The following is a 15,508-nucleotide window of genomic DNA, read 5'->3' on the forward strand; positions in this document are numbered from 1 at the left end:
CTGTGAAGTAGGGATTTGGAGGGCCACCCTTATTGAACTGCTCCTCCACAACAGTTCCCTTCATAAACCCCTAGGCAAGGAGAGTCTGCAATCTAGAAAAGCCACAGGGCCATGAAGTTAGGGTTGTAAAAGGTGGCCAGCATGAATGAAACCATTAGTAGGCTGGATGGCATCCTTTTACTGCTCCTCTATATCCCCAGATGTGTGATGAGGGCTAGTATGCCTGTGATTTTATTACAAGACCGGAGGTTGCCGTTATGCATAAACATTTTATTTCTGCCCAAACATACAGCCCTTTAACCCTTTAACCGTTTCCGTGCTCATGTCGGAACCACTCCGTCATGAGCCACGGGTGCCGTGTGCTCATGATGGAGTGGTTCCGTCATGCTGCGGCCGTTGGCGGCCGCTCCGCCCACGTGGCGCAAATTCCCCGCCTGTGCGGACGATTAGCGCAGTGGGCGGAGACGTGACGGAACCACTCCGTCATGAGCACAGCTCACCCGTGACTCGTGACGGAGTGGTTCCGTCACGAGCTCAGCGCCACCGCAACTGCCCCCAAACCCCCCCAGCGCCGCGGCGGAATTCCTGCCGCGGCGATGGGGTTAAAGAACATTAAACAAATCATAAACAAAACATTCCAGTTTAGAATATTCAAAAAAGTATATAACTCCATGTCAAATATGCATCTTCCTCTTTTATATGCTTCTCGTTAACAAGATAATTAATATGACTTTATTTGAATTTACTGTGTTGTTACATAGTGTGCTTTAATTAGGTTCATGCTTTAATAATAACCATTACTTATTTATTGCAGGTATGCGTGTTTTCTAGTTTAGCCCTCCAATTTATTGTTGGGTTTTGCATATTCCTTCTTGAATATTGTTTGTTCCGTCTTTGGGTTTCTTTGCTGGAAGTTGCGTCTTTCTTTCATTTTCCCCCCAGCCTGGGCCCTTTTGCAGCACGTTAGGATGAATTGGGGGCCTACCACAAGCCCGATGGGTGTCTTGTGCACTGCAAGCGTTTTCCCCCTTGACCGCAGAGCATTTTTAAGGCTCGCATCCAGGCAGGCTTCCACTTCTCAGAGAGCTTGAGAGGGGCACTTTCGACAAAAGCCAAGGCCAGTGCGTGTTGAGAGCCTTCTTCTGAGTCCTCCTTTACATTGAAAAGAGGACTCAGTGTTCTCAGCGGCCATATTTCTTTGGGATTGACGACCTTTTTTCTGCATATCGTGTTTGGCATGCAGTGTGCGTTGCCATGGAAATGCGCTTTCAGCTACTGTTACCGTTGGTTGCATAAGCGCAATGGACTGGCTGGTAAGCGTAAGGGATATTTTTCAATCAAAATAAAAAAAGGAAAAGGGTACCTGAAGGAATTCAAAGGTCTGCTGGAAGGACTTTTAAAGTAGTTATATTTTGAACATTTTGTTATGATGGCTGATAATGCAGCTTCGCGGGCCCCCCTGCCTCTGTCCTCAGTGAAGACATCCTTAAAAAATATTTTGCAGGAAGTTTAGATCCTCCCTAAAAGAGGCTGAAGAAGCCATGTTTGCTAGGAGAAAGAGATACCCTCCCTCTGATGAGGACCTTTACTCTCTTTCGGACGAAGAGTCTTCTATTATTATTAAGAAAGGAGGTAGGGTATCCAAACAGTCTAAACACTTAATAAGGGAGGAATCCAGAGTCAGTAAGGACCAGAGACATGGTAGCCTGGGTGCTACAACAGGCCATGGTGTCCATAGCTCCTACTGAGGTAGGGATAGGAAGTAACAAATGAATACAGACCCAATCAGTGCTGTATTGGTTAACTTATCCAGACGGACAGAGGTTCAATATTTAATTTATCAGCAAGTTTTTTGGATATAAACAAACACAAATACTGAAAAGTGGGACACAAGCCTGCATCCTACTACACATGCAGGCTTGTGTCCCACTTTTCAGTATTTGTGTTTGTTTATATCCAAAAAACTTGCTGATAAATTAAATATTGAACCTCTGTCCGGCTGGATAAGTTAACCAATACAGCACGTATTGGGTCTGTATTCATTTGTTACTTCCTATCCCTACCTCCCTAGGGACCATTGTAGCACAAAATAATTGATTCCCGAGGTCCCTGGCTGACTTTACTTGGGTCCCCTTGTTGTTTAAAAAGATGGTGTCCATAGCGGCACAATAAGCAGAAGCAAATATTTTTGGAGCAATGGAGTTTGGTGTCTGTCGCGGCACAAGTGGAATAAGTAGCCTTCATGATGCAGAAGCTGGTAAATACTCCAGTAGTACAGTTTCAGATCACATTTTATATGATGATTTAGATCAGATGGATGAATATGTGTTTTATCCACAAGAGACCCTAGAACCAGATTTTTTGGATCAGGATATTTAACAACCTTCAACATCGAAAGCTATTAAAGACCCATCGGGTGAAGATATGTTTAATCCCACTCTCTTTAGGAACCCAAGGGGTTCAGTCTAGTGGCCTATGACCCTGTGACCTCCTTTATTAAGTGTTGGATACGTAAGTCTCTCGATAAGGAGATACGTAACTTGATGAGGGACGAGTGCCCTAGACCACTCCTGGATAGTATAGCAGGAATAACTCCAAATCTTGACCCAGAACTCTTGTCTTTTCAGTTAAAGTCTGGGAAGGACCCTAGGAAAGGCCTGGAGCACTGCCTTAAGCAGTGCCAAGATATAATTTTGGACACCGTAGATCCAATGGCCAGAATCCTAGACATGGCCGAGGATGCCTATTTTTTAAGGGCATGCCCATGGATATTGACTTACTCAGGGGCTAAATCCAATGTTCCTTAAGCCTGCTGGGGAACTTCAGTGCTGGGCTAATTGCCGAAAGAAAAAGAGCCATCCTCATGAGGATTAACTCTAAGCTGGGCAATCTTGCCAACAAGAAAACTCCAGGTGACCCGAATGCCCTACTGTTTGGCGAAGGCTTCGTTAAAAGGCTAGGCAAATATATTTCGGCATTTACTGCCTTTAGCAGAGCACAGTCTAGCATGTGTCACATGGTCAATACAATAATTTTTGGTAGGGCTAACATGAGGGGACTGACTGTCAGCCGTGGGCAACAAAGGTCCCAGTACTATTACCAAGACCAGTGGGGCTACAGAAGCAACATCGGTCCAACATTGGCTTCTTCCTGCAAAGAGGACAAACCGCTCACACTCGTGGCAACAGGGGTAGTTCTCAAGGAGCTGGAAATCAAGGTACTTGATTTGGTTCTTCCCACACAAACGTAGGGTGAAGGCTATGGTTTTTCATCCAAAGCTTGCCTGGGATAGCAGAAGATACACAAGTGTTGCAAATTTTGAAGGGTTTTAAAATAGAGTTTTGCGACATTCCTTACCAACGGCCCCAACCAAGGGAGTTATCCTTAGATCAGGACCAAATTATACTGATAGATACAGAGGTCACACAGATGTTACACAAAGGGACAATTACCAAGGTCGTGGACACACAGAACAGTTTTGTAAGTACCGTTTTCCTAGTCAAGAAACAGGACTATGGTTGGCGGTCTTTAATACATTTAAAAGAGTTAAACAAGTTTCCAGCGTACAGGCACTTCAAGATGGAGGGGAGCCATCATTTGTGAGATGTTTTACAGCAGAAAGATTGGCTAGTGAAGTTGGACCTGAAGTATTATACTTCACAGTTCCAAGGGACATAGATTCACAGAAATATTTACATTTCAGTTTTAGAGGTGTTTGTACCAGTTCTCTTGTCTTCTCTTTTGTCAGTCATCAGCTCCTTGGTGCTTCACCAAGGGACTGAGCCCCGTAGTATCCATCTTGAGAAAGAGGGGCATATGCTTAATAATTTACCTAGACGATATATTACTGATGTCTCAAAGAACAGGAGGAACTACTCCACAGTTTTTTCCATGAGATTTTTATACCCCTATAAGCCCAGATATAGGCGTTTATGGCCTGCTGCACTTTATCAATCAGTGACTTATTGAAATGCAGGTAAATTGTGTTAAACAGGAATGTAATTTTAGGCAATATCACCATTTTCTCAAGGTTCACCCTCCTGATGATTGTTAAGGGAAGATGTGCCCATCCCTTCCTTAGACATATACTGTCCCTTAGTATTCTACTCAAGTTTACTTCTGGAATTTCCTTGATGTCCTGTACGATCATCAAACCCAGATATCACATTTCTTTTGTGATCAATAGGTTACGTTCTCCCTGGTTCCCTCTAGCCTTGTTGCAGTAAGAATGTTTTCCATTAAAGCCTAAGAAGCATCTCCTGTTTGGTCGCAGCATAAAGAGGAAGATGCATAGTTATATGGAGCTATACACTGTTTTAAATATTCTAAACTGGAATGTTTTGTTTGTGATATGTTTAATGTTCTTTAAAGGGCTGCATGTAAGCAATATGCATAATGTGCATAATATGCATAATGTTATCCTCCATTGTCTTTATTGAAATCAAGATTCTCTCTGTAGGCTAACTGTACAATCGCCATTCTCTTTATCTTTTTATATATGGCAAGACCACAAGCACTGTGCTGGAAGTTGACTCCATCCTCCAGAAGGGATTTCTCTATTAATTACCCCCCCCCCCCCTTTCCCCCCTTAGAGTTCACTCCACACCCACATCTGAGTTTGGCACACTGACAACCATATTTATTCTCATTTGACAGGTATATTGTAATGTATGCAGTTTTGCAAAAAGACGTTTTGAGCCACCACAAAATAGTTTCATTGCAGGGAGTTACCTCGGCACTTGGGACACCCTGTGCTGTAAGAACCAGCCCTCGGTAGATTAAGCAGACTCCTGTTCCACACCACAGGTCACACCACCTTAACAGCCTCTCAGTGACTTCCTATTACTTATTATATCACAGTCACATGGTGCTAATTTTCCAGTCATGTGCAAGTCTTTAGCGCAAAGCTGCCAGCTGCCCCAGCTTCAATCTGTGTTGTTCTGACGGTCCTTTTTTTAAACCAGCACTGCACTCTGATTCTTGTGTTTATTCTTAACCGAGCTACTGAAGTTATTTAAAATTGAAAATAGTTTTACAGAAACCAAATACAGTTATTCCATTTCCAAATATATTATATATATATATATTTTTTTTAAATTAAGTTGTGCTTCATATTTGGTTACAAACAATATGCGTCTGTATTTTCTGACTCATTGAAAGTTTATTAGTGTATAAATGTAGCAAATAGAAAATTTAGCAGAACATGAAACATATTACCTCCACCCCCACACATTTATTTTCATTTTAGTGTGTGCGTGCAAATCATATACTAATAGATATCGTGGTGTTATCCCTTTCTTTGTTACATTGCGTGACCCCGTTATTGTGAGCAGTATCTTTCTGGTTTCTTAGTTCTCTTTGCTCCATCTCCTACTATTGTTGTACTTATTGATGTCCTTTTTCCTTGTTGTTTTAATTGTCCTATTAAGGACTCTTTAACTTCATGTCCTTTATACCTAATGGTCTGATTACTGTGCCTTTTTATGCTTGCAACAGCAGAGTCTACGCTCGCCTTATTTTTCCTTCCTTTTCTAGTGTTAGTACTTAAGCATTTGCGGCTCACGGAGGTCTTGTATCTGGGGAATATGTGAGTTTTTGTCTGAAGTAAATTGCCAACAAGTGGATCATTTACAAACCTAATTAAACTTAATGCTCATAATTTAAGCGTCTGCTGAATGTACCACATTGAACTAAACCATAAGAGTTAATCCGAATCAACGGTTATCAACAATGGAACAAAACAAATAACATAAAGTAAAAGAACAGGCATACAAAAGCGATTGCTGCTTTTGGACATCTGCTTAGCCTCACCGATTGTACCAAACCATAGGTAGCCAATTTTTTTTCGCACCTACCCACTGCCATTCTTTATCCTTCATCTCTAAACCATTTCAGATCATTGCTGTATCAAAGTGATGTTTTGAACTGGCACAGAACAAATAAGAGATCAGTCACTCAACCTTGAAGGGGCCTGACTGCGTGCCAACATGGGGCAAAACACATTTGGTGAACCCTCTAATGTCCCCTGACTTCTTTTATCTGTAAATAAGGGTCCATTTTGTGTATGACATACATTTCCTTTGAGTTCTTTACAAGATAATAATTGACTTTGCTCAAGGAGTGACTGTCCCATCTCTGGCCCTCAGACTGGTTATATGGGCAAATTGGCGAACTTGGACATGGGGCTGCCTTGTTCTGTTCTATTATGCTGTCCTATTTTCCTGGGTTGTCTTACTTCTGTTGCCGGTAAGCTGACCTCACATGCATTTATTAATGTTATTGTTAATACCTGTGATTCTATTGAGCCTCCCGATTCCTACCTGCAAGTCAATTGCAAATGCAGTTGTTAATGCTATTGATGATGTTGATATTGGTGATCTCATTGAGCCTTTCCGGATTCCTACTTTGTTACTTGGAATGTGTGCTGGTTGCTGAATAAGTTGAATTCTCACGACTGGCTACAAATTATGTCCGTCTTCGACATTATTTGTATCCAGGAAACTTGGAGTGTGGATCCAATAAATGTTGATGGATTTTCTATGCACTCTAGGATTCTACACAGGTTGGACTCAAAGAAGAGCTACTGATCCCTAGTGACGTAGATCCCCATATGGCAGAACCCTGTCTCCTCCGTAGGTACTGGGAAGCTCCAGCCCTCTCACGGACGCCACCCTCAAGCAGAAAGAGGCACGACTTTCCCCAATTAATGCATAGTCCAGAAAACTGACAAAGACTGTAAATATCTCTAGGATCTTATCAACCAAGTACTCCGGTTCCGCTAGATACAAGAGCACATCGTCTGCGTATAACGAGACCACGTCCTTCCTGTCAGGATCCCAGCGCATCCTCCCGAATCCATTTGTTCCAGTGCTTTCGGAAAGAGGAAGAGGCCTTAAACAATCATGACATCCAGGACGGCACCCAGTCGGACCAGCCAATGAACCACTCATCCGGAGGAGCACCACCTCTTTCTTCATTTGTGTATGCAAGTTATGCAAAGTCAATATGACCTGTGACAGGTTTCCTTCATCTTCATCAGTTACTGGTATAAAAGTGCAGCATATGGAACCAATCTTCTTACACATCGCTCCTTCGATCACTGTCATCATGTCCAATATATATGGATGCTCCATTACCATCTGATTGAACGCAGTTCTGCTTTAATGGCGTTAAAGCCATCTTCCGTCACATTTATAGTCTTCATCAACTCCCACCCATTTGAACCCAGCAACAGTTGCTTTTGCTTGAAACACGGGTAACAGACTTCCAAAAGATGTTTGGGCGTCATTGAACAACTTATACTCTTTGGGCACATCCTGCCACACTGAAGTTCCAGAGTACACAGCCATTCTTTTTCTTCTGTGATGATTCAGCAGCAAAGTTGATGCTTTACTCATTGAATGGAAATGAAAATCTTATATTCCTTTTGCTGGTATTACTATAGATGGGGTGTGCAGAGTCACCAGGGAGCAGAGTCTACTCCAGTCGGGGGTTAGTTGAGTGTATATTTGAGCGCCACACTGCCAGAGTAAATCCATAAGGCTGGAGGTACCACCCTGAATATATCGGCATTGTATATAGTTGAACCACAATTGACATTACATTCCACTGGAACAATCTTTACCTGAAAGCAAAGAGAGAATTTCATTAGTTTCATAGCTAGCTTAGGATGTCGTTTAGTTCCAGTCCATGTATATCTCTGCGTATTTTCATCGCATACTTGCTGACATGATCCTTTTACATCATCGAATCTCAATGGACTATTTGTTTCTGTGCCATTCCATAAAGATATGGCCTTGCATGTGAACCTAGCTCCAGTAAGCCATTTATTATTGGCAAATACTGATGCTTCAATACTTAATACTGCCATGGCTGCACAATCTGGGGGCAGTGGTTTGGCAGAATAATAACTACAGATGGACGATGGATTAGATCTCCCTAGAATACCTCATTCCAAAACCTCTCCCTCCTAATTTACATAACTATATTTCTACCCTGCCTTCTTCATTCTGGATATCTCTTTCATTAGCTCTGTTTTATCTGTCAGAATTTGTAAAACTTTTGGGGATGTATCAAAGCTAATTATATTAACTCGGGCAGTCACAGGACTAAGTTGGCTGTAACTGTGCTTTTATCTTACACAAGAAGAGATGCAATAAACAGTTTGCTATATTAACAGGCACTTCTTTAGTTAATATAACGGATTAACCTCCAAAATACTAAAGGTATCTTTAGTAGCCTAAAGATACTTCTTTAGGATACAATAAAGGTGGCGTTTCTATGGCATGGGGAATAAGAGAACATACATAACAACTTTCACTTTGTTTATTGGTACCTATATTATGCATATCTCTATACCACATATTATCAAGTCAAGAATCATGCAAAGGATGTATATCTGTTTAGTTAAAAACAGCCCTGCGAAAGCGTAATATTTCTTCTCTATGGGTGGGGTATTTTGCGTCTACATAACACATAATACAAAATCAAATGATGAGAGTAATAATCATAACCACTGAACTCATTATCATAATACGAAAAATTTCATTTAACTGTCTATTGTGTCATTTACTCTTGGTACATTGAACCCTCCCCTCTCAGCGGCGGTGAGACCGAAAATGGAATAAGGTCCGTTACATGCACCCAGTTCCACATCCCCTCCACTTTTACTGCTGTTGGCATACTCTGTGTTACTTGGTAGGGGTCTAGAAATGTGGGGTTCTTCCCAGGAACCGGTGCTTATTGCTGAAGACAAAGGCAGGGGTGGTGCAGTACTGTTGGCCTGTTGCAGCTGAACCTGTTTAGAATGAATCTGTACAGCTTTTGTTAAGGCAGACATGTATGCATTTATTTCTTGCCAAACATTTTCTGATGCAGACTTAGTATCAGAACGAATCGTTTGATTTTGTTTAAAGGAAAAATTGGAATGCCTACCTGTTACGGCATGGTGAGGGATCAAACGATGATCCTTTAAAGGGGCATTTCTCAATGCATATAGAGCAAAGGGAAGGCAGTAAAGCCAGTTCTTTTTCAATGTCTCACAAATCTTTGATATCTTACTTTGTAATAAGCCATTCATCCGCTCTACAATTCTGTTACTCTGGGTGGTAAACTGAGGTAAACTGCTGTTCCACTCCTTATAGTTTAGTAATTTGCTGAAATACGGTGTTAGCGACTATTGCTGTGTATTGCCACTGGACCCACCCCCCACCTCACTATGACCTCTCTCACCAGGGATTTGGCTGCCTGGTCAGCATCACGCCTAGAGATGGGTCCCGCTTCAATCCATCGTGAAAATGGATACATGACTACTAACAAGTACCTATATCCGTTATATTTTTGTATCATATCTACAAAGTCTATGTATAACTCTTGAATGGACCTATTGGTCTTGAAAAGGAGGATGAAGGCATTTTTGGTGATCTCCTATTAGAGTACTGATAAATATGACATGAAGCTAGAAATATGTCAACTAATGGTACTAGATTAGGGTTAAACCAGCTTTTGTTTAATTCATCCATCATTACTCATTTAGAATTGTGTGTTGGTAAATGAAGTTGTCAAAGGGCTATTATAAGTAGAGACTGGGGCATTATAACTTTACCTGAAGTGGCTGATCTATAAAGGAGATCTGGAAATCCAGTCACTCCCCCACTCGATTTCCAGAGATCTTTCTCATGTAGTGGTGCTTCATTTTGAATGTCTAATAATGCCTCTGTAAAAATATTCTCATAGTGTTTTATTTCAACATCATCACCTGCATCTAACGTGTGCATACTGCATGTTTTCATTACATATAAACTGACTTCTTTTGCTGCTGTGTCAGCAGCATCATTTCCCTTAGACACCAAAGATGTTCCTTTTGTATGTGCCAGAAACGTAACCACTGCCACTTGACATGGTATTTACAATGCAGCAATAAGGTCAGCTAAGAGATGTTGGTGCACTACTGGTGTCCCATCAGATTTGAGCAATCCTTGTCAATCCCATCTCTTCAGCCCTGATTGAACTGTGGAAATCACATATGCGGAATCAGTGTATATCGTTACTGGCTGACCCTGACAACCCTGTTAGGCCATTATCAATGCTTATAACTCAGCCACTTGGGCTGAGTCTTGGGATGGCAAGGGTACGAGGTGCAATGTGTGTAAGGTATAATCAGTAGATGTACCAATAGCCTCAACAACAGCTGCACCTGTATGCCTTTTGCCTGTATCCTGGTCTATCCATGAGGAAGCATCAATTATTAACAATTGTCAGCCATTAGACAAGGGGTCCTCATGTGCCAGGTGATTGTCCTCCTACAATGTTACACTACAATCATGGTCAGCGGGCACTAGTGAGTGCACTTTAAAAGTTGCAGGATTGACTAAGTGTACTCGCTCAATGCAAATAGTAAAAATTTAACAGTATTACTTCATAACCTGTCGCTCTTTGTGTGGTCAGTGTACTTTTACTCTTCTGCAGCACATCAAATATAGAGTGCTCAACATACAGCGTTACTGGGCATCCTGCCGTAATAGTGCTACACTTTCCACAGCAAAAGGTGCTGATGCTGCAAGCGCTCAATCACAAGGAAAGTGACCTTTCATTACTGGATCTAATTGTCCAATACAATAGGCAACAGATTTGTGACCCATCAGGTATTTTTGAGTAAGGACTGATATGGAATCCTCTGTGGCATCGGAGAACAGAAAACATCTCTTTGTATAGTCTGGATTTGCTGGCTCTGGGGCTCAAGCAATTGTTTTTTTCAGTGTCTGAAATGCACTAAAACTGTCATCAGTCCACTGTATGTCTGTGTTGTCAGTTTTAGCTTGCTTTATTGCATATATTAATGGTTGTATATGGTTTTATTATAATCAAATACCCACTGATGAACAAAATTACAAAGACCTAGAGATTTGTGGCTGTCTTTTACTATCTTCGACTGAGGTTGATCACTTATAGTTTGTATTTTAGACCCTGCTATCTTTTGGCCTTCTGCAGACAACACTTGGCCCAAATACAGAACTTCCTGTTGCACAAACTGTAATTTATTCCTGTCCACTTTGTATCCCTTAGTAGCAAGTAGCTTTAAGATGTGAACAGTGTCCAAAACACATTCATATTCTATCTTACTAAATATTAGTATATCATCTACATATTGCAAGACTGTACTGTCTGACTGGAAATTTAACAAATCATCTCTCAACACTCTATTGAACACAGCTGGAGACTCACAATAGCCTTGTGGAAGTCTAGAGTAAACCAGTTGGTCACATCAAAATTATTAGTCAATATCACAGATGGGTCTGGCTCTATAGGGTACTCTGCTAATACTATGGTAGTAAGGGGGTGAAACTCCTTTACCATCCTCCAAGTATTACCTGTAGCTTTTTTCACAGCATAAATTGCGGTGTTACATGGTGATGGACAAGAATACAGGAATCCCTGACCTTCATTCTTGGTATTGTCCCTCTAAAACCTTCTTTTGCTTCTTTGGACAGTGAAAACGGGTTTACACAGGGCAATTGTGCACCTGGCTTCAACTGTATCTTAAGTAATACTGCAGATAGTATCCGTCCTATCTTGTCTGAAGCTGATGTCCAGATATAAGGCGGGACTACTGCAAGTGCTTTAGTATCATGGGAGGGGGATGGCACAACTGGTAACTTGATCTGTGCACGGTAAACACACACTAACAAGGGTGCAGTTTGTGTGTAAACTATCTCGGTCCTGGTGGGATTGTCTGAAAAGAGTTCTGTTTCAGAAATGTCCCATGGCCTTAGACCAGGCATAAGAAAAATCAAGACCTTCCAAATTCCTCCATCATTATCTGATGCCACCAGGGTGCCCCACCTACTGGTTATTTCCATGCACTCAAGGTAAAGGTTATTCACTTGTCCTTGTTCGTCACCACTAACTTGCCTTTAGAATATTAGTGTAGGTGGCAATTCCATCAATCTCCCTAAAAGTATTTCCTCAGTCTGCAGAACCTTAAGTATGGCATCTGCTAGTAATATATAATGCACTGGCTCTGCCCTACCAACCACATTGTTCTCTGGTATTCTTAGCCGATGTCCTTCTGCCTGTACTACAGGTCCTGGAATTCCATGAATAGGTACAAATTGCTGTTGTGGCATATAAAACTGTGGTGGTAGAGTTTTTTGTTGTTGAGGGTCGCGGACATATTGGTAAGGACCACATTGAGGCCCTGGCCCTGACATGTCGACATTTTATTGTCCCCTTCCTCTCCATATGCCTGTCACTCCCTGCACTTCATCACTCTTCTTAAAGCGGCATTCAGCAATAAAAATGTCCAATGTTATTGCAGTAATGGCATTTAAAATTTCTTCTTCCTGGCATCTGTCTACCTCTCTCTTTGACCTCTTCCTTGCTCTCAGTTCGCAAAAGGAACCTGTACAGTCATTTCTTTTCTTTTTTCCTTCTTTTTTTTCTGTATTTTGTGTGTCACCAGTTTGGCTTGGGCTCTGTCACTTTGGTCTTAATTTTTCCACTCCTTTTCTCCCTTTTTCAGGGGTTTGGAATTTAATAAAATATCTACTTGTCCATGGGGCAGGTTGCTTCATAAATCTACTTGTCCTGTAACAAAATCCACTTGTCCCTTTTGTGCCATGTAATGTGGCGACAAATTACGGCAGCAATCTCATTAAGCAAGAGTTCTGATAAAGCCTCTCTTATTATGCCAGGGCTTGTACCATAGTAGGGTTTGAATACTAGCAATTCCCTTATGTTGCTATGTTCCTGCAGGTCTACATACTGGGGCTGAAGGTAGTGGTAAGCAATAGTTCAAGGGTTAGAATGCCCTTTAGAGTCTGTGCAAACCTACTGACTTGCATGTTTTAAGGGTTTTCACCAACTCTTTTCTAATCTTTTCCCATACTGAAAAAGGTTGGAAATTTACTCCTGGCAGTGGCAGATGTAAAACTTCTTCAGGGTTGGGAAAAAAGTGGTTGGAGGAAAAGTGAACTTGAAACATTCAGATTTTCACATGAGCAAATCTACACAAGCAAGTGATTATTATTCTCAGTAGGAGATATGTCATTTTTGATTCCATTGGAATAGATGTTATTTTCATGAATTGTAGGATCAATTTTATTTGTACCTCTCTCATGATTTATGGCTGAATTGACTGTTCATTTGCATCCCTCCCTCTCTTTTTTTAACTTGATTTATCTACATAAATAATTGTACATTCATCAAAAGATACTCCTGTGTTTCTGTGTTTCTTATGTTCATTAATTGATGTTGTCAGATGACAATTGGGTGCATGATCTAATTAGACTCACTCGTTAAATAACTTCATAATAACTAATCATTAATTTTTTTGAAATAAGACCCCTTGTAGGCATCTTTCATCTATTACTATTTGATTCGCCCAAGCCTCCAAGGGTATATTGGGTCCACCCTATTTTTATACTAATAGAAGTATGTTTCCTGTTCACGGGGGTTCATAGGGGTCCAGAAACTCATCCAGAGAAGCCCACATTCCCCTGAAGGATTGTTTCCATGGTGAGTTCCGCAGGGCAGTGCTGTTGGCACCTCTGAGGTACGTCACCCAGTTGAGCCATCTCTTGAAAGTTGCCTTGGCTGTGTCTTTCCATTTGGTGAGTACTATTTTCACTGCCGCTGTCAATAGGAGATCTATTAGGTCTCTATCGTGTTGTGAATTTAGTTCTGTTGTCGCGAACGCGGTAGTGAGGGTAGTGAAGTCTGGTTTTAATGTGCACCCCAACGCTATATGAATTTGAATATTTTTCCCCAGAACACTTTGACTTTGGGACAATAGTAGATCAGGAGAGCTAGGTCCCCCTTTTCTTTGCCGCAGTTCCAGCACAAATCATTTTCCCTGAGCCCCAGCTGAGCCAGGGGAGCCGGGGTCCAGTAAGTCTTGTGTAGTAGCCAGAATTTTGTTTGTGCTAATACTGGTGTTATTTTGATTTGTGAGGAGGAGGCCCAGAGGAGACAGAGTTCTCTTTTGCTGAGTGTGTTGTGGGGATGTTTTCCCCAGTATTTGGCTACTTTGTCATTCATTGTGGTGGTGCTGGGGCGAAGTAGCTTGTATAGATATGACACCTGATGGTCTAATCTGTTGAGATTCGTCATGTATTGAATGATTGAGGGTTTGTGATTTTCTAGTTTCGCTTTTGTCAGGGCTGTCCTAATTTCCAGGAAGTTGTAGTGTTCTATGTCTGGCAGCTTATGTTTAGTTTTTAACGTATTGAAGGTGGTGGGGCTTCCTCCTTCTTCCAGCTGCGCTGGGTAGGAGATGCCTAGCCTCTTCTATGTGTCCATGGAGAGGGGTTTTCCCCTGTACTTAACCTTGGTGTTTGCGCACAGCGATTCCCAATTTGAGTTTTTTACACTGTACTCCATTTTTTGGTCTATCTTAAGCTGTGCATTTTTGGTATTTTTGAGTATTGGGTTGGAGTCATGTACGTGTTTGTTGGCTGTGAGGAGTGCTATTGGATCTAAGTTGTTTAGTATGGCTCTCTCAAGTGCAAGCCATACTGGTGTGTACTCCTGGCTGGGTAGAAGCCAGTAGGCTCCCTGTTTTGCTAGAAATGCAGTTTGGAAGGTTTTGAAGTCTGCTACGTTTAGGCCTCTGAGTTTTTTGTCTTGTCTTAGTTTTTTCAAACTTATTCTCGCTTTTTTGTCCCTCCATAGAAATTTAGTAATCATCTTATCCATCTTGCGGTGGAAGTCGTCAGTGAGTATAAGGGGGAGCATCGCCAGCAGATAGTTGATCATCTGGGTGATCATCATTTTAATTGTTTCAATCCTTCCCCACCACGTTATAAATTTGGGGGACCAGGACTCTAACAGTGTCTTTGTCTTTTCTAGCAGTAGTCTTTCATTTTGGTCAAGTGTGGATTTGAGGTGTCCTGGAGACATAGTTTGTGTCATCAATGCCCCAATGCCTGGTCGGGCTGGGTACCTGTTCCTTAATTCAGTCCACACCCTAGAACGCGCTACTCCAAAAGCAGACCCATAATATTTTCCCTTAGTAATAGTTACTCCTTGTATCTGTGCACTTCTCGTTATACTGTCCACCTCATCCCCTACTATGGAGCTTAACAGGCTCTTTACATCTCCAAGAGCTGAAGGTATCCCAACCGTTGCATTTTGAAATGCTTTTATCCATTTCCCTGCTCCTTCATGTAATGGAGGCAGGGCCCTTCTTTGATTTTCTTTATCCATGTGTTGCCATGGAACGAAGACAGGCTGTGCCCCCTGTTTGTTATACACCAGTGGCATCTGCTTTACAGCGGTATGCCTGCCACCATGTCCCTCATAAGGTGTCTTAGATCTTATTACATATTTCTTCCACACGCACAGACCTTGTTGCATGTAATCATAATCCCAGTCTGGGTCTCCATAACCTTGAAAAATACATAAATCAGCCATATTTATCAATTCAGGATCAAAGGATCCTGCTCTTGGATACACTTTCATCTGTGGCACGATACCTTCTGTCCACCCCGCAAGGTTATTAGGGAATGGG

At 41.7% G+C, this 15,508-nt stretch overlaps 1 protein-coding gene across 9 annotated transcripts in view; it reads left to right on the top strand.

Moving 5' to 3' along the window:
- The window catches only part of LOC146789947 (anion exchange protein 2-like), a 2,390,686-nt gene that overhangs the window by 1,049,899 nt on the left and 1,325,279 nt on the right, over positions 1-15,508 (top strand). The gene's annotated exons all lie outside the window — the stretch shown is intronic.

Source organism: Triturus cristatus, chromosome 10, assembly GCF_964204655.1.
Source record: "Triturus cristatus chromosome 10, aTriCri1.1, whole genome shotgun sequence".
Taxonomy (NCBI): Eukaryota; Metazoa; Chordata; class Amphibia; order Caudata; family Salamandridae; genus Triturus; species Triturus cristatus.